The 24,529-nt window shown below is 42.1% G+C and overlaps 1 long non-coding RNA gene across 1 annotated transcript in view; it reads left to right on the forward strand.

The window, feature by feature from the left end:
• The first annotated feature begins 9,311 nt into the window (after positions 1-9,311).
• LOC138065722 (uncharacterized) overlaps positions 9,312-24,529 on the forward strand; it is a 30,876-nt gene continuing 15,658 nt past the window's right edge. Inside the window, exons 1-2 of the long non-coding RNA XR_011138820.1 lie at positions 9,312-9,561; positions 19,806-20,081. This is a non-coding gene — a long non-coding RNA (uncharacterized lncRNA). The remainder of the gene's footprint in view (positions 9,562-19,805; positions 20,082-24,529) is intronic.

Here is a 24,529-nt window from a genome sequence, read left to right on the forward strand (position 1 = left end):
ATGGGCAGCTGAGTAATCTGATCCTTCAGGACACAAGGTGATAGGGACTGCTAGGCCCACTGCCCCTGGGGTACCATTTTATACTTATAAAGATATCACTTTTAAGAGGAATCATCCTATGTCAGATGTCCATTTGGTTCAGATAAATCCCATCTATTGAAGTCAGTCATGTTTTAGAGTAGGCCTACACAGCACAATGTAATCACATATGGCAATATAGATATAGTTAGCTACTTGGGTCCTGGAAACAACATTCCTTTGTTAGCATGGCACTCTTGACCCTACTGAGGAGGAGAGCATGTTCACGGGGCTCTGCTCCTTTCAGTACCCAAGCTAGCACTGCACTGTGTAGATACACCTGGTGTTTTTGTGAAAGTCTGGTTGGATATGATAATCTAACAATCCTAATTGTGAAGGCAATTTCCATTCCCCCACCCTCCCCACAACCCTTGACAGCAAGTCAGATTTTGCCTTTTGAAAGGAGCAGTTACTTTTATTCATGTTGCAAAAGATTTTCCAAACTCCACATATATTGTTATGTCTCTCAAATGCATTACATCACACGACCCTTCTGAAAGGTGTCCAAATCCTACATTAAAGCACTTGTGGGAAAAGTTGAAAAAATAAATGGTTTATGTTAAATGGGATTTGGAAAAGGGAATGAAATGTATTGCACCAAGACAGTGAAAATGTAATGTATTAATGGATGCTTCAGTTTTGAGTTAAGTGTTACGGTCCCTCATTAAACTCCATTCTAAAGTTGTACAAACTTACATTTCCCCCTCTTTCCTTCTTCCGTTGGACAGCGTGTAACAGGAAAGTGGTGAATTATGTGCTCTCTGAACATTCTGCCATGAAAAATGTAACCAAAGCAGGTGGTTTCACATTAAATTAGGAGAGAATCTGGTCTGCTTGTATTTCAGATATTGAGTTGGAGAACTCTGTAAAGTAACAACCTCAACCTGTGCCTCATACCTGAGGGGTAGCTGATGAGAGCCATTGTGTATGGCCTCAGGAAGCCATTGCTGATATAGGTCAGGTTGATAGGAAGAACAGTTCTTAATGTTTCTATCAGCACATTGTTGCTGAATGTGGTGGACTTGTGAAGACTGGACTTGGGGCCAGTGAAGATTGGGAACTATTGATATTAAAGATACTTACTAATGAAAATTTTATTCTATAAAGGTTTTTGCATGTTCTTTTATAGGGCTCCCATGGACCCCACAATACTCTGACTATTTGCATTATGGGCTTGGGACACCCTGGAGACAACATGATACACCTTCTTGCACGTCATGGAAGGAACTTTAGGACCTCTTGGTCTTCATAGTGTCCTCCAGGACAGCCTAATATGCTATCTGGACAACTCCACATCTGCAAAGCTACCTGTCTGGAACATCCACCTATCCCACAAAGCCATGTGTAGCTCTCAGCCCTTTTCAGTGCCCCGCATTTCAAAGGGTTGGAGAAAAACCTTGTGCAGATCCAGCTTTTGTTCTGAATCAGCCAAATCCAGAAAAGCATAGGATGATTACCTGACTGCATGTTGTATCCCAACCGGACATATGATAAAAGTACTCTGCTGGCTTTCCTTTGGGGAGAAAAAAAAAAAAAAGGCAAAGCCAAAGCCAAGCTCCCAAAGGTGTGGTCCTGAGATGGGCTAATAACCTAAGCATTGCAAGCATCTGCTGAGCAGTGACCGTGTTTGAAGAAAGGCTTAGAGGCCCAAAAGAGGATGTTGGTTCACTACCTCTAATTTAGAGTTCTCTTTTATGGGATGGATTGGGCTGACTTTAGGAAAGAAAGCAATGTGACTGCATTTTGTGAGGGGTCTGATACTGCTAGCTTGATTTACATTTGCCCTGACCACGTATTTGGGGGATCTGCATCTTCAAGGGATTCTGTCTTTGCTCCGTCCACTTTCAGAGTTTGAGAAGTCTCAGACAGAAGTCAGGCACCTCATTGCTCAGGCTGGGCAATTCTGATCAAGCTAACTCGTCAAAAAGAGTAAACCATCCTCTGAAGGTGCCTATCTCCCAGGAGTTTGCTGGATGGCCTGCATAGACGAAATGCATAACTCACAGGTGGATAAAACTAAGTAAGTTCCCACACTTACCTACCCTGCGCTTAGCTGTTTGGATATTCAAAGTATATAAGAATCCTAAGGTAGCAGGTGCTGGTTCAGGCTTGTGCTATTGCAGGTTCATAAGCATGCTTTATTAGCTGCAACCACTAATTCCTTTACTGATTAATTGAAAATTTGTAACAAAAAAATCTAAAACGGCAAACCACCCTCACAGAGTCCAAAAAGACAATAACAAAGTTGGAAGGTATCCTCTAATTTATTTCAATATAAACACTATGATACAAAAGCCGTTCACACGCAGGGCTATGTGTGCAGAAATTAAATTGCTACCTGCAGAAACCACAGGGGTAATCCAGTCTATCCTTAGCGATCAAACACTTATGGACAATTTCAACCTTTGTCCCAGTGGAAGGCACAGATCAAGGTAAAGTGGAAGAAGAAAAGTTGTGACTTTCTGAAATGACCAATCTACAGAACAAACAAACAAAAAAACCCCACAGAAAACCTGTTTTGAATCCTGGATCAGGATTTACCACTGACAATTCAAGAATACAGGTCACAATCAGCTGCAAATATGAAATGATTAATTTTCCTCTAAGTTGTCCTTTAGCCAGCAGTCCAGCATGCATGCTTTCCTATTGCATTGCTAGAAAATTTCAATAATAAAGTTTTATAGTATGAGTCTTCTTTATTTACTATAGCCTGGTTTCCTCATCAGTATTGATGGATTTAACTGTTATTCATAGTATGCTAATGAGAAAAGGAGCAGGGTCCCAGGTTGTTTGTTTAGTGAAGAACAAAGGTTCATGGATCCTTAGGGAAGTGGACAGCCCGCTGAATACCTTTCAGCTTGAAAGGAGGGTCAGAACTTTTAATACACAAATATATTTTATCTGAAAAATAATGATAATGATGACAAGAAACAATTATTATTCAAAAAATACCAAGGGGATCACTTTTTTTTTTTTACATCCGAGATACTTCCTGGGATTGGCTAAATAAGGAAAGAAAAACCCTCAGAGAGAGATTGTAAAGGTTTACATGCCAAAAAGAGAAAAAGAAATTCGTTTTGGCATTTACTTTTGGCTATGATTCAGAAAGATTCTTTTTCGAGACAAATGTATTCCTTTCTACCTATTGGCATCATCCAGAAAGTTTTGTTGCTGTTATTGGAAATGAGGAATTTTTATACATCCCAGTTACGCCGGGAGGTACAACGAGGAAGCATTCCCATTGCATATCCCCAGACTCAGGCCATCTGAAAGTTAGGGAATTAGTCCAATCTGAATGTACTCCTTAGTTTTGTGGGGGGGAGAGTGATTTCAGGGACATATTAGCATATACATGTCCATAATTGCCTTGTAGGTGTGCCTCTTTCCCCTGACCATAGAGGGAACGCAGACAATTGTCTTAGACTAAGTCTAAACAGGTGAAGCTATAATCTTGCCTTTGTTTCTTAATTTCAATGTATCTTAAATTAGAGAACAGAAATCCAAAATATTGTAACTACTGCTTGTTCAAAACCATCCCTTGCTTTAACCTACAGAAAGTTACCTTTGCTTTGTCTCTCATCAAAACATCTCTTTGAAGATCTCACTTGCTCCTGGCCACTGCATCTCTTTCCTTGTCTTATTCCTTTTTTCAGTGTAATTCCAGCTCATCTGCACTGTTAAGGCTCTAGCTGATACTGCCCGCAGTGATTTCTGTTATCCTCTTTTCATTCCACGTTCCCTGCAATTCTCTAGGCTCTTGGTACTTTGTTGTTGCTGTTGTTGTTCTTCACATTCTACTATCTCTATGCTTGGAGAGATGCATTTCTTTCTTCTTGTTATTTGGGCACTCACCCAAAACTCACTAGCGTGAAAGATTTCCTAGAGATTTTTGTCTTCCCCTTCTTTGAACCTCCACCTCCTCTTCGCTTTACTGTCCCACACAGATACCTTTAGGACTGCTTTCTCTCCCAGCTTTGCACATAGTTTTCAATTGTATTGAGTTGATATGAGGTTAACAGCCACTATGCTGGTTTTGAAAATGCTTCTCAGATTCTAAGTATACTTCTGAGATTTTCCAAAGACAAAAGGGCCTAACTGAATGAATTCTTGCACTGTCGCTAGGCCTTTCAGCACCGAGGGACCTCCTCTACAGAAGCCAGCGAGGAGAGTGAAGGTTGCGATCAGGTGCCTGGGGGCATCAGCCTGCCTGCATCTTCTGTCTAGCTGTCAGGAGGGATTCGGAGGCAACTGTCACAGGAGACAGTTGGTCACGCTCAGAAAGACTGAATGCTGTTTTCAGCAACTGAAAGTATTCATTGGGATTTATTACTATTTCCGTATTATAGCTTTTCATTTTTCTTTCCAGAGCTATTTCCCAACATAGCGGCAATAGCTACTGGTAGCCCACGAGGCACCTGAGAAGGTCAAAAAGATGGACATTTAAAAGAAAACAGACAACAAATTCCTTTTATTTTATCTTGTAAACACATTTGCAGTCTAGTTAAAAACAACAAAGTGAGACATTTCCTACATTTAGTTCCTGAACTGAATGATGGGCCAGAGCCTTGACTGTTGTGATTCTGTATCCTTCCCTTGCAATCAATTTAATGCCATGGGAAATTCACTTTGGAAATCTATTTTTCATGGAAAATATAGACATTTTTTATGTAGTTGCTATCAAGGCTTCTGCTGCTGCTGCTGCTAACGTCATCCCATCACTTGCAGGATCTCTGGGGGCTACAGATTCTCCCATTTTGCTTTTGAGCACTCTGTTAGCGATTTCACTATGACTGAGAACCTCTTCAGCTAGCTTCATTTGCCATGTATGACGGAAAACTTTCTGCCAAGCAAGGTTCAGCAGAGTGTAAGGTATGGCAGGCCATGTGACTGGTTTGCAGATGAGGTTCATCCTTTTTTTAATTCTGATAAGGTAATTGCAATACTTTTTTTTTTTTTAACTGTTTGTATAGACTTTGCAGCAACTCAGCTGGCTCAAGTACTTTTTTTTTTCTTTTGAGGAGACTTTAACTCACTTTTAAAGGAAGTTAGCACTGTTACCCAGGACAACCTTTTGCAATATTTTAGGTATGGTCTTGTTCACAAACGCACACGTTTCCTTTAAGAGATATATGCCTAAACCACAGTGCATGGACATGAGTCAGTAAAGGAAGCAATTCTTGTAAACCTGTAGGCTTCTATTCAGTTTCTTAAAAAAGAGGTAATGACAGTAGGATTCTCTGACAAGACGCTGTCATTTGAAAGCAGGTACTGGTATATCATACTGGAATGTCATGTTGGATCAGTGAGAAAAGTGGTAAAACAAGTCTAAATGCACTGTATTAGTTTCTTTCAAACTTCAGAGTGTCTGTAAAAATATCACTGAGTTTTCACTTTTCAGTAGAAAATCAAAATAGAACCACCCTCCTTATTCTTTTAACTTCATTGTTTCAAGTAGAAGTTGAGGGTTTGTTTGGATCCGTGTAATTTGAACACCTGTGCAAAAATAAGAAAAGGAGGATGGAGGAATGAGAAAAACCTCATAATTTTTCCTCTCCTGCTTTTTGCAGCTATCTCTATCTGTACACAGGTCTCCAGGGAGCTTGAATATCCTAAGGGTGTTCAGACAGCACAGTCTGGCAGATGACTTAAGGGAATGCACCTTTTGGCATAAGAGTGTAATTCTAGGGTGATTTTTAAAAGTTTCTCGGTGGCTGATTTTTATCCTGTCCCAGCATTATGTGATGCAGCGGCAGTATAAAAATGAAAAAGAGAAACAGGAAAAAAAGGGAAGAAATCAAAAAAAAAAAAAGAAAAGGAAAAAAAAAATAATTCGCAGCCTGAAATAGTGCCAAGAAGGGCATTTTCTGCAGGCTGATATAGGGCAAAGCAATCAGAGCTACACCTTGGTACAGTAAGCGGAAAGCACAGCAGCTGCACTATGTTTTACCTCTTTGAAACCTCTAACAGGAAGCAGCCCTGACGTGATGCAAGGAACCAGTCCCTCAAATGCGCGAAGGCTACCAGTGCGCTCAGCGCTGAGAGCTGTGCAAGAGGTACACACAACTTATCCAGGTCGGCAGCTCACTGCGCTTTCAAAAACAAATATCTGCAAAAATCCTGCCCCTCTACATGGCATCTCCCCTTTCAGAGCATAACGCCAGTGGGTGCGGCATCAAAATGCTGGTGCAGGGATGGTGCCCAAGCACCATATTTTCTTGGCTCAGGTTCTTCAGTGTTGGCCCGGAGGAGATGATGACGGCCTCTTCTAAGGATCTCCTTCTCACGGGGTTGATTTCCAGCACAGCCAGCAAAGCAGCTCAGCATTTTCAAGGCCAGCCTCTCTTGTAACACGTTTGGGGTAATCTGAAAATTGCACAAGAGAAAGGGCTAAGGAATTTCTTTGCCATATGCAGCAGCAGCGTTAGTAACGGCCAAGTCACAGCCTCGTGAAAGAAGAAAGCACGCAGACGCGTGTCAGGTGAGATGTGAAATTCAGGCTAGCGAGGTTAATTTATAAGCAAACCAAAGGCCAAACTGTAAGGGCTGCTGAAGCTGTGTTTACATGAGCCGAAACCTAGCTGCATGCAAACACACGCATGCACAGCTACCCATACACATAGGCTTACACATACAAAGAACTCTTTTTTTTTTTTTCCTTTTTTTTTCTTCCTCTTCATATGCATGTTATGGAAAATGTGTGTCTCTGTGGGTCTGGTGACATGCAAATGTTTATGTGGGTGTTTAAAAAAAAAAAAATGGAGAAGGTGTGAGGCATGTATTCAGAGAGCCAGAAAGCCACACACAGGCTTCTATTTATAGCACCCTCGTGGTGAAGTAGAGAAACCAAACTGTAGCTTCTACCTGCTGTTCCCAACTGAAGTTTGACAAGAACGGATAAAAACCTTTTTGGGGTCTCTTTGTAGTTGTAACTGACAACAAAAAGTGATGAGTTAGCTGTTTCCTCTGCGACCCTCGTAAGCAGGTGAAGAAGGCAACCGCTAAGCAAGAGGAGGGGAACAAGCTGACGCGGCTGCGGCGCCTGGAGATGGACCGCTTCCCCCTTCAGAGCAATCGCTGCCGAAAAGCAATAGCAGCTGGTCTCAAAGCGAGGGCCAAGCCGTGCCTCTCAACCTGGATTCCCAGCCCCAGACGCAAGCCTGAGGCCACCTGAAGGTGTAGGGACATTTTGACGTCTTTCTAGTTCCACCCATTAGAAAGAGAAACAGAGAGATCCAGAGTCCCAGTATCAGGGTTGAGATCTGAGGTTATGGTTCAAACCCGCCGATTACTTTTTATGCTAATAACAGAACGGCTGCAATTTTGCCCTCACCCTTTTTTTGGCGAATTCTTCTAATATGGGTTCAATTAGACCTCCTGTTATTTATGCTTGCCTGTTCCTATGCAGTACCTATTGCAGCTTTTACTCTCTTGTGTTCCTGAGGGCACTAATTTATTCAAATATTTTCATATTTGAACCTGAGATGCTCAGTAAGTCAGAGACCGAGGTGAGTAGGCATCTTACCACCCACCTCTTTCCACCACAAAGATTGGTCTTTGCAGTACCTGGTACTGGCCACGGTCAGAATAACTGTTCTGACTCAGAACGAATGTTTTTATGCTGATAAAGGATTTTTTCTCTTCCTCAGCTCCTCACTTCATGTCACCGCTTGATCCTGCAGATCATATCGCATCTGTGCAAATCATGTATTGCTCCAACTGTAATAAGGAGTTGTTGATTTTCCCTTTTCTTGGGTAGCAAAGGTAGGTCCGGCAGTCAAACCAGGATGGGGCTGGGAGCAGAATTTTGAGGTTGTGCCTTAAGTCCTGAGTTTGGCCCAGTGCTGACGAAGCAGGTAACTTAAAGCTCAAAGTTTTGTTTTTTAGTCCCAAATATTTTATAAGACGTAAAAATGCAGCAAATATTCTGTGAACTGGTATTGGCTACAGCATGCAGATCTCTCAGAAGAAATGCTGAATTATTCAGCAGCATAAACATTCTGTTTTTATACTTAAAAATGAAGTATTTTCATTTTTGCTTAAAAAAGGTTTTGATTTGAAATTTTATGCCAGTGTAGTTTTAAAAAGTAACATCTAAAAAGCTGAGGAAAATATACACCTGGGTTCATGTTAAATGAAATCACTACTTTTGGAAGTAAACTTTGAAGTCTATTGACTCACCAAAAATTCAGAATATTTTCATTTTTGAGTCAATCATCTGAATTGAATTTTTATCTCACTCTGCATTTTAGAAATTCAAGTGAACCAAAAATTAGTTATTTGCACAGTCTGAGCATAATATTAAGCAGAGAATTTTGCCTACTTTTATCTCATCTGGAATTGCTAGCAAAGCAATTATTTGGAATTTCTATTTCATTCTAACATTTCTTTGTTTCATTCATTCAATATTAAAGCTATTTTGGTTGAGGAAATTGGTCACATGGTATAGTGTCTGTTCCTGGCCTGGAACAGAGCTTATCTCTTAGGGATGATCAGCCCTGAAGTTTTTTGAAACATGATTATCTCTATTGTTTAGAAACATGAATGTTTAAAAGCAGTAGACCTCATGTTTGGACAGAGGCATAAGAAAACAAAGATTCACGCATTAATATGGACAGTGGTCATAGATGTAGAAATAGAAGCTCTGCTGATATAAGGCACTTTTATATAGCTGTAACTGCAACCCTCTGAAGACCACAGTCCCAAATGGAAATTATGAGATCGATGTTACAATTGTTAGGGATAAAATTTGGATCTAGCCTCTTGGCACAACCATTAGTTCTGATACATTCACTACTAATAAGTTCTTGCCTTTTCTTTGGTGCCTATTCCTTAGTATTTGTTTGAATTTACGTATTTTCTTGTCTGTCAATAAACTACTTTGGGAGATATTTATGGGGAGAGATTACAGAGGAGTGACAAATGCTGCTAAGATGGAGAAACTGAAGCAGAAACTGAAAAGGCACTATTTTCTTCAAAATTCTTGTTTACTCTTGACCACTTTTACTTCTGCCCCTATTGTGTTACTTTCCTTGTGACAAAAATGTGGAAAAAAATGCCACTCTAGAAAAAGCAAAGAACCAAACAGAAGTTTCTTTAAAAGCGTAGGTCCCACGTTAAAGATAAAACTCAGCAGTCAAAACTGCCTCTGTTAGGGAGGAAGCCAGCAAGACCTTTAGAAAAAAGGGTGGAACATGTTCCTCACTGCCACTTCACCACTCACTTACGCAGAGACCAAAAGTCCCCATGAAAAGTGAGGTGTTGCCTTGAGCCCCAGGTCCATGGGGCAACCAACTGTAGACCCAAAGGTGTGGCAAACTGTCTCTGTGGGTGTGGGTGTAGCACACACTGACATTGACTTACACCGTACTTCAGAGACGAGTCTTGCTGGACAACTCATCCCATGGCAGCAGCATGAGAGGCCTGGTCCACGTCCCTGTGCTGAACTGAGACATCGTCCTCACTCCAGAGAGCTCACAACTACAGGTACAGAGACAATGAGGGGGGACAATAACTGAGGACAGTTGCACAGGGTCCTAAAACAGGCCAGCTCTGGAAGACCCACATTTCTCACTCCTTCTACAAGTCCACACTGTGTTGGAGAAGATGCTGTAAAGACATGCCAACTCCTGCAGGTTTTTTAGACGCATTTTTGCATTTGTTATTCTAACACAGTAGTGAAGTTTCAGGTCAGGCACGGTGTAAATGTTAGTTCCTAGCCTAGCGTAAAGCACAGCTAGGTGTCCTTTGGATTTTAAATTTATGTTAAGTAGAACATGTTAGAACAGAGCTAACCCTCTACACTCACTAATCAAGGCAAAAATATAAGCAAGGGAGGTCCCTTGGTTTTGCCTCGAGGCAAACTCAAGGAGGTCAGGGTGAGGTGGGGTTCAGGGACCAAGAACTGACCTCAGCAAATTCACCCCAGTCAAAATAAATCGCTTTCTCTTTATTATAAATTTACTGGGGGATAACCCAGGCACTTCAATCATCCTGAGGTTAAGAAAAAAACCCCAAACCCAGCTTTTTTAGCAGTGACGGCAAGCCCTAACTGTAGACCTAGCTTAAGGGCTTGCTTTCACTAGGGATACTTGGTAGGTTGGCATTGCCAGTTAGCTAACTACTACAGAAATTATCATGGATATTCCTTCAAAGCCTCCCCATCTCTTCTTCTTCCAAACTAAGCTCATCTTTAGTGCAAATCAGCAAGGATTTAGCCTGAGGCAAATGCATGTGTATTGAGGGAGAGGAGAAGGTATCCATTCCTGAGATGAATCGACAGTAAGTAGGAACATATCATCTAGAGCTGCCTTTGCACAGAGTTTGGTGAACTCTCTCTAAAACAGGAGCAGGGAGGATTCGTCGCAAACAGCAGCTTTTCTATAGTCTTCAGGTGCGGCATTTAGACTTTCTTTTTTTTTTTTTTTTTCCAATACAAAAAGCCACCCCTCCCATCCCCCAGCTTGTACTAGATTGAACCAAGCCTGAGCAAAAGCTGGGGCTGGCAAAGCTCCAGCTGAGTGCAGAGGGTATGCTCAAAAGCAGGAAGCTGTGGCAAAGCTGAGTCGCTAAAAAGCTGCTGGAGCTAATATGTTGTGGTCATGGGGATAGGCAGCAGTATCTGAGTAGTGATGGGAAGACTAAAAAGCACCTTCAAAACAGGCTTGAAAAATACTGCTGATCTTCGCACTTTGACTGGGCTTTTGTGCTCACAGTTACGCTTGAAGCGTTTAGACTGACTTTTGCATTGACGGTCTGACATGCTGCGTATAGCCGATCCCTCGCCTGGGAAGGTTCAGAGCGGCGAGTGCCTTGCAGATGTCTCATTTGCTGCCTGTGCACCGAGATGCAGAAGAATGCTTTGAAGGTGAAGGGATGCGTAGGAGCCGAGGATTGCGTTCATCTGGCAGCATTCGTGACGGCATCTGGGGCAAAGCAGGTTGTAAACACTCCCTGGTGAAGAGCTGTCTTCGCCCCTCTTTCTGTGGCAATATGAAAAGCCAGACCAAAATGCGAGGACTGACTAATTAACATTTTTATGGGATGGAAAGAAAGTTACTGGCTGTGGAGCTAATAAAAAATACCAGGTGGTCAACATATCATGGAGCCCCATTGTTCTAGGAGTTTGTTTCATTCATTAGTATGAACTACAGTGATGAGAACAGGATGCATAATATTGCCATGTGAGATAGGGAGCGAGGAGATGGAAGGGGTGAGGTAAGATGTCCTTTTCCTTCTCTAATCGCCCTCGGGAGAGGGTAGGGAGTGGTCTGGTTTCAATTCTGAAGAACAGCTTCAAGTAGAGGTAAAGGGATGACTTCCACGAGCTTCTCGAGCTTCTCGGTGCAGAGCTAACTAATATCAAAATGCTGTAGTTCATTAGAGAGCTGCAGCCAGCACATCTGATAGCAGGGATGAGCAACTGTCTCCACACTTGAACTGTGCTCTCTATCCCTCTGGGTCACACCTGGTAGGCTCCTCTTTTTCGGTACAGCCTGGGAGACTGTTTCTCTGTCTGGAGACAGAGTCTGGAGTAGACACAAGGAACCACTAGTACACTAGTGGTACTACACCATTAGTACAAGAAGGTGGCACAGATATAATTTCTGTGGTTCCTACTCTACCGAGGATCGGAGCATACACAAACATCTAATGACACTGCTGTCCCACTTCTTGTTGTCCTCTTACTGATGTGTGGAGCCAGGACAGGCAAAGCAGGATTTACTGAGAACCTACATGATGTTTCAGCATGTTTTGTGGCTCCTCAAGAGGGCCCTGCTCTCGGGTGGAGGAAACTGTGAGAATGTGTCAAGTGGATTAGTTGAGCTGTGTCAAAACCCTCTCTCAGATCATGCTCATTGCTTGCCCATCGTCTGGGCTGTAAACCCTGAGAGCTACTCTGAGCCCTGACCCACCTAACTGTAAGTGGGATCTAATTCAAGGAAAGAGCTAGGTGCTCGGGAAAGTGCCTGAAGGTGGGTGGGATGGATCTGGAACTAACAGGCCACCTCAGGGCTCTGTAACGGGTGATGCTTTGAGTGTGCTTTGTGTCTTGATGTGGGCTCAAGGCAGGAACGAGTGAGGTGTACGTGGAGAAGGATATCATAGACCCCATCTGCCAACTTCGAGTTTGTTTTTTTCTGGGTAGCGTAGATCCTTTGTGCCAAATCCACAGTCAGTAAGGTGGCCAGGAAGGGAGTAGTGATGGACCTGTTGTGTTCAAGCCGGCTCTTACATCACAGCACAGAAGTAGCCTTGTCCAGCTATGTAGAGTGCAAAACACACAACCCAGCCCAAAATGCCTTCCATGCTCTAGCTCTGTTATGGGGTCACATTCAGCCTTGTACTCAATGTTGTTCTCAGATGGTGGATGGAGGCGACAGCGAAATGAAGAACAACCCTTCCTTTCTTTTTCCTAGAGAGTATACTCTGTATCTTGTCCTAGAAGCAGAGTTAAAGGAAAAAAAAAAAAAAAAACAACACTCATCTATGTTGGCCTGAGCTGTGGTTTGGAAAGAGAAAAAGAGAAAAGAAACAAAACAAAAACACTGTCCCACAAAGAAGAGAAAACAGGAAAGGAAAAGAACAAAACATCCTGTACACAGCAGCCAGTCAGTCGAGGAGGGAGGGTCCATGTCATCTGCATTCCTGTGCTGAAGTGGGCATAGGCAGCCTTGACAGTCTGCATCGCTCAAACTTGGTGTCAGAAAAACGATGTCTCTTATTTACCTCCAAACTGGATCAGAAGGTCCAGCGGTGGCTTTAGACCCTTTCTCAAGGCCTTTTCTTGAGGTGTGAGAGCAGTTTAGCATCTACAGGCTGTCTCATTCCTGGTGCATCTCCTGGGATGAACAAGAAGGAGCACAGGTCTGCAGCTGGGTGCAGACAGACATAAGCTCTGTCTGTCCTGCTGCAAGCTGGCTGGATGAGCGACAAGTGCTGATCCTGAGGCGGTGTAGTTTGTTCAGCACCATATTTCGACAGAATTAACAAAATCAATATGTCTGAACCAGAGCTGGCTCAGAATGCGGGCAGAGAAACTCGGGTCTCACTGCACCTGTCTGTGCAAAAATGCTTCTTGTTCTTCATTACAGCTGCTGGTCTGAGAATGAAACTAGTGTGGCGACGTAGCTTTGGTGTCAGGAAAACCTCTCGCTTAACGGATCCTTTACTAAGCCCAGTTGAACACTACTCAGGTTCCCCTCTCCCGGTCATTGCTTGTGTGGTTGTGCTGGAATGGCTGTGATTTCCTCCAAAGCCCATAAATGTCACTTTTTAATCAGTTCCAGAGTTACTGCCTCCTCCTTCAAGCACACTGCATGCATGAATCTATCAGTGAGCTGCTGGAGCCAATCTCCTTCGCTGCTTTTCCTTCTAGAGAGGGTAAAATTAGTTTTTGAAATAGAGGCAGAGCATTTCCAAAGGGTGGAGAATGTGTAGCTGGGAAGTCAGGGCTCACTCATTCTGCTCCACCATGGATGGAAGGGGAGGATGGACAACTGATGCACTGGCAAGAGGCAAAACCCAAATGAATCCCCAAAAAACTGATCCTTGCTCATAGCGTGGTCCTTGAGGTCAGTTATACTGGTGAAAAACCACACATAGCTGCTCTTTAGATGGCTGTGCTAAAACATAAAGGCAAACTACGAGAGGTGATAGTCAATTCAGCTTCTCCCATGCATTTTTCCATTGTTCTCCGTGGAAAAGTATTCCAGGAGAGTGCCAGGAATAATTTTTTTCCTCTGTTTTTCCTGTTGAAATTCAAGACATCCAGCTGATTAGCCACATTTGGGTGGCCCTGAAATCAGTGATAGAGCCCAGGATAGACGCTGTGTGTCTTCTTCCTCACACGGCAACTACAATGACACCAAAGTTCTCTCTGCTGAAAGACTGAAAGAAATCTGCTAATTTAAGAGGATTTAGGCTTATATTTTGAACTAGCTTCCCTATTTCCCAAAATCACTTAAACTTGAGAAAGGGAATTTTTATGACATTGAGGCAAGGAAATGCCTTGGCACATACGGTGTTTGCAATGATATATTAGATATCGGGGCATTTTAATAGGCACTGCCTTCAGATAATATCATTCATTGTAACTCCCTCCTATTCCCTGTCCTCTCTTTTCCACCCCTCACCATACCATACCTTTTCTTTTCCAGCTTGTTTATTTTAGAGCACAAAGCTACTTACAATTATTTATATTTGGATCAGCTACCGATTCATTTAGTGACTAACTCATTTCATCACTCTATGCCTCATTTTACCTATACATTAAGAAGGATTAATAATACCTGCTTTTCAAGGCTGTTAGAGCCTTAATTCGTTCTTATCATGTTTATAAAGAGCTTTGAGATCCTTGGCCACTGGAGGCTAGGGAGCTGCAAAGTATCTCGTTTTTACTTACTAATGTCTTTTGTGTAACTTTGTGTTATGAAAGTACAAGAAACCTTGCAATTACTTGAAGAGTCTATTATTCCCAGGGCTTAGTTTATACTGTAGTTCAGATACGGGCATTTTGTCTGCGTATCTTTTTCGCTGAGGTTTCAATCAGAGTTCACATTCTGATCCACTTTGCAGAGAGATGTCAGGTGTTCGGAAAGACAGCAGTGGTTGTTACAGTGTGGGTAACAGAGCTGTGCAGTGCTGTTTGGTGCTTTTGCAAAGCTGATGTGTAGTCAGAAAGGCAAAAAGTTAGGCTTAGCGTTAGAATTTGTGACAGTGTGGTGCATTCACTCCAAATATTTTGTCAGCGTTGTGGGAGATCACTGTGAATGTATGAGGAAATGTGAAAGGGCAGCAAACTAGGCGAAGGCATGAAGGAGTGTCTCTGAATGAACCCTGAAATCAATTTGCAATTATCTCACGTTTACTGACTAATCTACCAAATGAAAGTGCCAGTGACTACATCTGCTACTGATACCACGTTCTTATGCAAACATTACTTACGGAAGGGATGTATTTGAACTTGAATGCACACAGATCATCAGATCAGTTTAAAAAAAATAGCTCCACTGAAATCATTACAGACTTCTTATTTCATCACCTCTTCTTTTATGAATGCTTTTTGGCTGCTTTGTGTAATGCAGAAAATGTAGTTGTGCAGCAAATAAACAGATGGAATACCCTTCTCAGTGAAGTTAATGGAAGTTTTGCCTTCAATGTGGATGGGAATAGGTTTTCTCCCCGGTCTTTCTCCTACTGGACTGATGTCAGTATCGTAAAATCCAGCACCACCAGCCTTATGTATAGGATCTTCTCGATGAAGGGGCCAAGCAGAATGACAGATCAGCTGATTTATCAACAAAGCAGAACAGAAAGAGAAACGTGGTTTGGGCTGTCTAATCCAAGGGCCGTCACACAGGCCCATCTTCCAATGTTGTTTAGGAGAGCCCTGGTGTGAGATGAACCAGCTGCTGATAGCCACTGGGGACCACTGTCTGTGAGTGCGGTGGGAATTGCTTCTGCAGGAGCTATGGGTCCCCAAGGACCCAGTTCTCCCTGACAGGAGAATTGGTGGGCTTTCTGGATGCTCACATCCAGCCATACAAAGCACAGCAGCCAGAATATGGCCCAAAACAAAGCCTGTCTTTCACAGGACTTTCATTTTCTGGACTCAACCTGCTAGCTGCTGTGCTTTTCTCATCTTGGCAGACCTTAATAATTATTCAGATGACATATATAGGGAGGCCACGAATCATTAGCAATTAACCCAGCTCTGCAGCTGTGGAGTCACTGCCAAATATTTGTTGGTTCGTAAAGGAAGTTTAAGTGAGTAAACTGTACTGAGTGACAATGGCTCTGCTTCCCAGCCAGACTGAACAGCTCATAATGTAACTCGAACGTTTCCTCTTTCTAAGCCTTCTTATAAAGGAGCAGACAAGGAAAGGGCAAAAAGGACATTTAGAGGAACGCAAAACTGGAAAAACAACCACTGATGTAATGTACTTTCTAAACTAAACACAAGGCATGCACTATTGCAGCTATTTGAATCATGATTAAAACGAAAACTAAAACAAATGGACACGTAACTTTGCTTAGTCCTGAACATTGAAAGAAAAGTGTGAACAATTCCATGTTGGATCTCTAGGAAATATTTGCCTTGTACTAGGCACTATCTGAGTCATCTTTGCTTCCAATAGAGAGAAACATCAAAAAGTAGCATGAGGCACAAGGCATAGAACTGCGTGTGGGAAGTAGGGCACTCATGGCACATAAGCAATAGAAATATCATGGGCCCCTGGCGACCATCTTATATGGTCCTACAAGGCCCAGCTGAGATCGTGTCTTCCTTGTGGAAATGCACAGGAAAGAAGACAGTCTTTGGAAAGGGCGTAGAACTAGAATCAATAGGCTAGTAAGAGGAGGATTATATTAGAGCCACATCTTACAGAAGAATAACTCAGGTATGGAAAGATCAAAGTCTTTTTGCTGCTGAGGCTGTTCCACATGTCTAATGTGGTCCATCCACTGACTTCACTTATGATAGCACAGTTAAGTGTCACAGCATTGCTGTCTTCAGACACAGGACCTATGTGACTTGCCTAAAATCACAGAGGAAGTGTGTAGGAATAACAGCCTGATCTCTTGAGTCCCGCATCACTCTCTCAACCACAAAACCATTCTTCCTGTATCTGTATAAAGACATAGCTGAGAGAAGTGATTTTTGTGTACACATGCATATATACAGAATGCCTTATAAGGAGTAAAGGCATACTAAGGTGAAAGTTTCATTAGAAATCAGATAAATTCATTAAGCCTCAGAGTGAATCTTTCTGGATAAAAGAATCCTGTTTCTATAAACTCCTCCAGTAGCTTTCTCCCATTTCAGACATCACAACAGGACTGTGTTATATAAGTTTTCTGGCTAAGTTTCATGGAATGAAAACAAACCCACAAGAATCTGAGCTGGAGCAATGCTATAGAGCTTGCTTTCATAATGCAAGTTGTTACAACTTTGGTATATCTGGTATGGGCTGCAGCCACTGATTTATTTCACAGATTTTCTTTATATGTAAAGTGAATCTTTTTGCACGGGAAAGCGCAAAGCAAAAATGATGAAAAAATGGTCCTCATTCTGCAGTGAATGTTTAGGTTCAATATGCACAATGACGACTTTGATAAGTTAGCCAGCAGACTTTGGCTAGAGTTAGCTGACCAGTTCTGTATTAAACTGGCACACAGCTGGGCTATATTTCAAGATATTCCTCAATAGATAACGGTTATGCAATTAGTAGGTGACAAGTTCAAAATGTACAAAAGGAAGTGGTTCCTCTTATGCTGTATCGTTAAGCAGTGGAATTCCTTGCTGCAGTAAATTGTCTGGGTACTAAAAAGTTCACACGGATTAGACAAGCAACTGCACAAATCCATGGAAGAAAAGATCCCCTGGACCTGTCAGATATTAAGATACATTCCTGGCTCAGGAAGTCTCTGAGCCACAAATTGCTTGAATCCCCCTTCTGGGGAAGGGTCACTACTAGCCCTGTTCTTCCATGCTTTGTTAGTGTGACCCATAGAGATAAGACAGATGCCAGGGCAAGTATGTAAATGTTCACTCCTCCGATTCCCTGGACACGTCATATTTGTTTATGTTGCAATGAACCATGTGAGAAGCTGAGCCCAGTCTCTAGGTGATGGAAGTGAAGGACTACATCAGTGAACTCCAAGGTGTTAAAGATGGGATTTCCAGAAATGCTTGTTTTGTCTTTCCAATCAGGTACGAAGAACTGATTCCAGTGAGAGCAGAGAGAAGCCAGTGAAGAGGGTGGGCTCACTTTACATCAGTTCTATCATCTGAAATACAGATAGTACACTTAATCTGGTTGGTTAGGCTTGCTCTTTATTCATTTGAGATATAGGCACTTCCAGAGACTGACTAATCCCATACTAAGGCAGAAGTCCAGGATAAGCGGGGTGAATCTCCCACTGCCTCAGTTCATGATATCAATAGAAGTCTCCCCCTCCCCCCCGAAAAAAGTTTATGCATCTAAGACAGGATCCAGCTGCAGGCTGAAATTTTGAAATTCTGCTTGTGAGCTAGGTGCTTAGTCTCTTGTCATAATCAGTGGAGATGTAGCAAAGACAGTCAGTAAAGTCTGGAGAGCTCTTTCATCTTGCCCTGGAGTAGGCACATTTGTTCAGCTGCATACCTCTAGGTGTGCAGTTTATTTGATGCTTCTTGCCATCTGATTTAGGCTAGTATATCCTGCTTCGGCTCCAGGAGATGCTCCAGAGGAGTGCAGGAACCACGTCATACCTGCAATGTGGAAATCTTGGCTATTTTACAGCATCTCAGATGGCACTATCTGCTTATGTTTAGGCTATTGAATCACATTCCTCATCTCCATTTACTATCGTAGCAGTACATTCACAGGTACCTCAATTCAGTTGCCCTGAAATGGTGTCTAATGCCCTTTTTAGGACCTCTATGGTATTTTTTTTGACTTCTAGATGCCTCTCCAGAAGGCATCCATAGGTTTCCCATAGGTTTCCCATAGCTTCAGAATCATGTAGGGATGTCTTGGTTAGCCTAGAACATCTAAAATGATAGTGGACATCTATATCAGCAACAGAATAAAGCTCATAGTTCACATATGAACACCTACGCACAGGCATCTAAATCTTGGGGTCTGTGTCTGGATTCAGCTCCAGGCTCCAACTTGTCTAGTTTCTAGATGACTGAACTGAGGTCAGATGAGTTCCAGCAAAAATGATCTTGAAAAATTCTACCTTAGGAATAGAAAGTGCACAACATCTAGCAGTGAACTCATCATGTTGCAATAAAGAAATCTTCCTTTTTATCTCTTCTCCTCAGCTTTTATTGCTCCAAAAGCCTTGCTTGATAGCAGGTGTACAGTTCCAAGCCCTGAACGAAAGGCAGTTGTTCACAATGGGCCCCTCCAGAATTAGTAATAAAGGTCTCATGCCTACAAGTAATAATTTTTACTTTTAGAAACACATAAACCACAGAGGTTTTTTTTATAATTTAGCATTTTACAATAGTGAAAAAAAAAAGAGGTTCTTAAATTTGTAACACGATGAAAAAAGCCAGCTGCTACTTTACACTAGCTCTCGGTACGTTAAATGGAAAGTGGCTTTTAATCACTGTTTGGCCATTAGTTTGACAGACCCTCTTCATCACAAACCGCAAGTCACTCTTACACATGGAAGCAATTTTAATTTTTCTTAGAGGGGAAAAAACCTCTGCTATTTCCACAGATCTTTGACAGTTAGGACAGCTTAGCTCAAAGCTTCTCGGTCAGGGCACATTGACATAGATGGGCACAAATGGATGAAGTTCATTTTGCCTATACTCCAAGCTGGCTGGAGGTAGGCCAGCTCTGTACAGGAAGCCAGGAATCATGTTAGCAGGGAGCTCTGCCCAAGCTAATAAGATCTACTGAAGGCATATGCTGAAAAGCAAGACGTATTTATTTGAGCAATGCACCATGTCCATGTAGCTGTACAGCTTCCACGTAGTTCAGCATGTAGGGATGCCTTGTTCTGCACACCTGTGTGCAGTGCCTTCAGCTTCACTAACGGCGGTATCTAAGGAGAAAGAAGCCTGATAGAACTACTCTAAAGTCCACTGAGAATCTCTGTTGGCATATTAGATGTTGGATCAGGCCCATGGTCAAGAGAGCTTAGACTGTTCCTTTCTTAAAAAAAGGCTAGGCTTAGGGAAAAATATCATTTGACAGATTCCTACTTAGCAACTTTTTATTTTGCAGCTATTGAGCATTTCTGAGACCCTCATCTACTCTCCAACCAGTCAGTAGCACAAGACTGCGGACTGGCTGGTCATCAGGACAGCCTGCCTGTGTTCTGCCTCATGCATACAGATAATGCTGACTTCTACTATGTAGTCTTGACACACAATGACTCAAGGCTTATTTGCTTGTCTCCACTGAGTGACAACCCAACAGAAATCCCCTGGAGACTTCAACAAGCTGCACACTCTTGGTGCTCAGATCTGAGAATGCTGTGTGGTCTTCCACGTGAAACAGGTATGCTTGAACACGCTCACCTTTATGTTTTGTCAATGCATGAGAAGGTGGGATGGGGGATGGTTTCTTCTATTATACATCCCTGCGCACACTTGAAGGCATCAGCACTGCAGACGCTGAAGCCCAGGCATGTGAGAAACCCTTCTGAGCTTATCAAATACAAAATTAGCACTGCTCTGACTCTGCCTGGTGTTCAACTGGGCTCATGTCTGTAGCCCCCAAGACCTCATGGAAGATGTTTTAAACTGCATCTCACTTTTAAATAATGGTAATAACACAAGCACTGAAAGATAACATGAAAGATTGCACACATGGGGTCTTTTTTCTCTCCAAATATTGATCTAATCAAAACAAGGGCTTGAAATGAAAGTGCCCCTTTGATGCTAATTGTGGTCCTGAGGTCACAGTTAAGTCACAGTTAAGTAGCAGTGCACCAACAGTTAATATGGAACCTTATTTTTCCTAAATTTGGTGTGAATTGATAGGAAAGCTAGAGCTGATAGCTGGTTGATAGTCTGGTGTGAATTGATAGTAAAGCAAACACATGAGACTGATGTGAAGCCAGTGGAGTGGGAGCAGAATCAATCCTCTAGTGAATTATCATTACTCTGAATTTCTCTGATTTCTGGCAGGTTTATGGCACGATCTCTACATTATTTTAGCTTTATGTTTTTGTGTGTATGTTTAACGTCCTGTCTATTTGAATGCTGTATAACCACAGTGTGTTCCCCAGGGGCATCCCTCCTGCATATACATGAAGTTCTGCTTAGTGTTTCACTTGGAGTTATTTGAATCTTTTATTATTACAGTATTGAATGAATACTTGCATTGAAAACACTTGTCCCAGTAATTTCACCAAAACTTTTTTTTTGTTTGCTTATTTATTAAAACGATTTAATCACATGGAGGCATTGGCACATGGGATCATTGTGAATACAATACACTACTACAGATTCTAAAAAACTAAAGCTTTTTCTACTCACAATACCTGTAACGGTCTGACTAAATTTGTACAACAGTAAGTGCTGTTAGACACTGCATAAACACTTAAATTTTTTAAAAAGCATTCTGTATTGATTAGATTTGTTTGGGAGAAAAAAAGTCTTTAGAAATACTTTTTTTAGAAAACCCTGACAAGATCAGAAGACTTAAAAGACTTCACAATTAGCCCTCACCACCTCACAAAAAAGAACTTTTTAATTTTTCCCCGGTGTGGCATAGTTAATATCAGTACGTTAAATGTCGTATTGCTATAGGTTATCTTGGGAAGGACTATATGGCTGCTCTGGTTGAAGTCTATATATCTTAATTGGTGAAATTAAACTAAATTAAACTCTTCTGCATAGATAAGACCTGTGTATGAACTGAGGTATGGAAGTCTTGTGCTGGATCTCTAATGCTTCTGGAGGTCCTACAGTAAATATGGGCCGTTTCCATGAGTACTGTCAAAGGTATTGATAGGGTGAGGACGTATCATTGTGTATGAGGGTTCTTGATTTGGCCCATTGATCCTGCCATGGGACTTCTTTCTCCATCATGGACAGTGCAATGCTGTGGTTTCTGCACTGCTCTGAGATCTAACTAGTACACGTGGCTGATTGGGTAGCTGGCTAACCATGTCTGAGGTTTTGAGTCCCTGGAGGATGAGGGGAGAGAGGATGGAGAACTGCAAAGCAGCCTGGGAGTTTGTTAATCAGGCTGGCAAGTCTGATGCGTTTGACTTAGCAAGTTGGGCTTCTCTCCTGTGTTATTTTGTCCCAGTTGCTGGTTTATTTTTTTTTAGTCTAGTACCATAAAAAACCCCACAAATTATTCAATTTCACTGTCAGTGAGCCAGTCATTCTTAACCAACTAATTTAAATTAAGCTGGGGGAGAGGAGGAGGGAAGAGGACTGTTAACTCAAATATAGGACATTCCTTGCAAAATTTGAGAAAAGAGTTTGCCAAATTAACGCCCTCAGTGAGGCATTCCCCCAGAGAGAAAAGCATTAGCCTAAACTCAGCTGTGTTATTAGACCCTGGAGAATTCACATAAGAGGAAGTAATAGAAAATCAGGCTAACATGCATTTCAGTTTTCACTGGCCGTGACGGTGAAATATTCTCAGCCCAAAGAGAGTTCATGAAGGGCAGGGCTTTTACATCAGTTTTGGGCAGCCTGTTTTCATTCAATAGTGCAGAGCAAAACAATAGTTTTGCCACAATCACTTGGCTTGCTCACAAAGACAACTTTAAGTCTTACTTTAGACTGAACCTCATCCAGCCAGGTAGAAGTTTAGACTAAGGTAGATGTCTAGATCCTCTCTACAATCAAGGGAGAGAAACAGTCACTTCCCCAAGGTGACTGACCCCATCCTAAATGAAGTGGCTGGGATGAGTAGCCACCTTCTAGGGCAGCCACGCTCTCCATTGAGTGCAGAGGGATCTGGTGCTGCTAGCATACGCCCAACAGCTCGTAACCACCAAGTGAGAGCAGCCACGTGGTGGTTAATTCACAACCAACGGCTATTGCTCCCCACCAGCTGAGTGAGAGCACCTGGAGATGGTGATCTGAACTGTTCACCTCTCCCTTCACCACTTGCCACCATGGTAGGTGCAGCGACTAAATTAAGCACCTATATAAACTGGCCTTCTGTGTTTGGAGCCGGGCAGAGTCCCAGGACCTTGTGGTGAACACAGGAAAAAAAGGCCTATTCTTGTCCAGCCTCGTCAAGATAAGATCCCTGTGAGAGTTTTCACTTGTAGGCAGAGGGAGCCTGAAGTGTATTTTGAAAAAAACAGTTTTCCGCTCCAAGCTCCGGGTCTCCACTCAGTCAGTCATTGGATTTCCCAACTGCTCTACTAAAAATAAATTGATGAAAATGAAAACTTTCTCTTGGCAGGGATTTTGACAAGTGTCTGATGTAGACCTGTGCTGATGCAGTCAATGAGTAATAATATCAGCATAGTCAGCTATGGGAGAGGTTTCTATTTTTCCTTTTTTCTCTTTCCTTAGGAAGGAGGAAGGCTGCACTGTAGCACATTATTTACAGTACAACATGATTCAATTGCCAGAGGGGGAAAAAAGTCAACCCATTGTTCAAGGAGCATGCATGGATTGAACACGAAGAAGTAAATTTCCCTGCCTGAAAAACGTAACCCCTCCTTTTCACCTTTGGCACGGCCTCATCTGGAAGCTTTACATCTGAAACTTGGTTTCAGAAGGCAGATCAAAATCCATGCCCAGGTCTGATATAAATGAAGGCCATCTTTGTTGCATCCTAAAGAAGGATTTTTTCTGCCTTATGGAGCAGGATTTTGTATTATAATTATTAAAGAATGGATTTGATACACTCATAAAGAAAGCCGCAAGACCAACTGAAGCACTACTGAGTTACACCAAGATCTCGTATAATTTTTTAAAAGTCCACTTGATTCAATATTAAAAATAGCTGATGTAAACCCAATGGGCAAGGCCAGCTGCAGCTGCAACGGGGATGGGAGTGTGCTTAGCCTCATGACTGCTGTCATGTCCTGTCTCAAGGTCTGTGGGAGCTGCAGTGATTTGACTCTCCGGACTGTTGAGAGACCCATAGTTTAGCAGACTTGGATAGTTAACCCTGAAAGATGTAACAGTTGCAAACAGAAAATGCTAAAGCCTGGGAAATATTTAGCAACCCTCTCAACTCTCATCTTGTGAGAACATGCATCAACGAGCGCTCAGGATAGACAAAATGAGATTGCTTTTATAATTCTGAAATCCCTTTGAAAGACGAGGAAAAGTGTCAGAAAACTTTTGTTAACTGATTTTCAAGATCAAATTATGACTTACCTGTAGCGTACTTCATTGTGTTAAGTAGCATAACAGCTTAGTTACCAGTTGGAAGAAAATATTTCTTCCATCCGTTTATAGAGAGCATTGTGTCTGCCAAAATGAATGAAACATCATATACAAATACTAATATATTGTTAAAGTATAGGTTGCTGAGTTTAGCTGTAAATTCTCAGAGAGCACTGATAAAGTATCTATCCAGGAACGTCCAGGCCTTGCAGAAACAGCTCACTTGGTACTGCTTGTCACATTTACTGAATATTTGCAAAAAAAGATGTACAAATGGCTGCATGTAGCAAGCATTTGTTGTTTGCGTAGCCCTAAGAAGTGTTTCCAGACTTATTTTTCTTAGAGTGTTCCTTTCTTTAACTGAATTACCAGCGCAAAAACAAGGTTGTGGTCATATCATGTTTAAACAGGCAAAGTTTCAAACATGAAGCCACATCTATTATTCAGCACCATCTCCTAAAAACATTAAAAGATACCCTTTTGAACTTTGTGGTTATTTTTGTCAGAAGACAAAGCTTCTTCAGGTTGAATTCTACCCTGAAACCAGGGTGTGAGTAACAATTTCATTGCTTTGTGCATGATTGAGGGTTACAGCTTGCTAATCTAACTGCTCAATGTTAATTGTATTCC

The sequence above is a fragment of the Struthio camelus genome, chromosome 1 (genome assembly GCF_040807025.1).
Source record: "Struthio camelus isolate bStrCam1 chromosome 1, bStrCam1.hap1, whole genome shotgun sequence".
NCBI classification, from domain to species: Eukaryota; Metazoa; Chordata; class Aves; order Struthioniformes; family Struthionidae; genus Struthio; species Struthio camelus.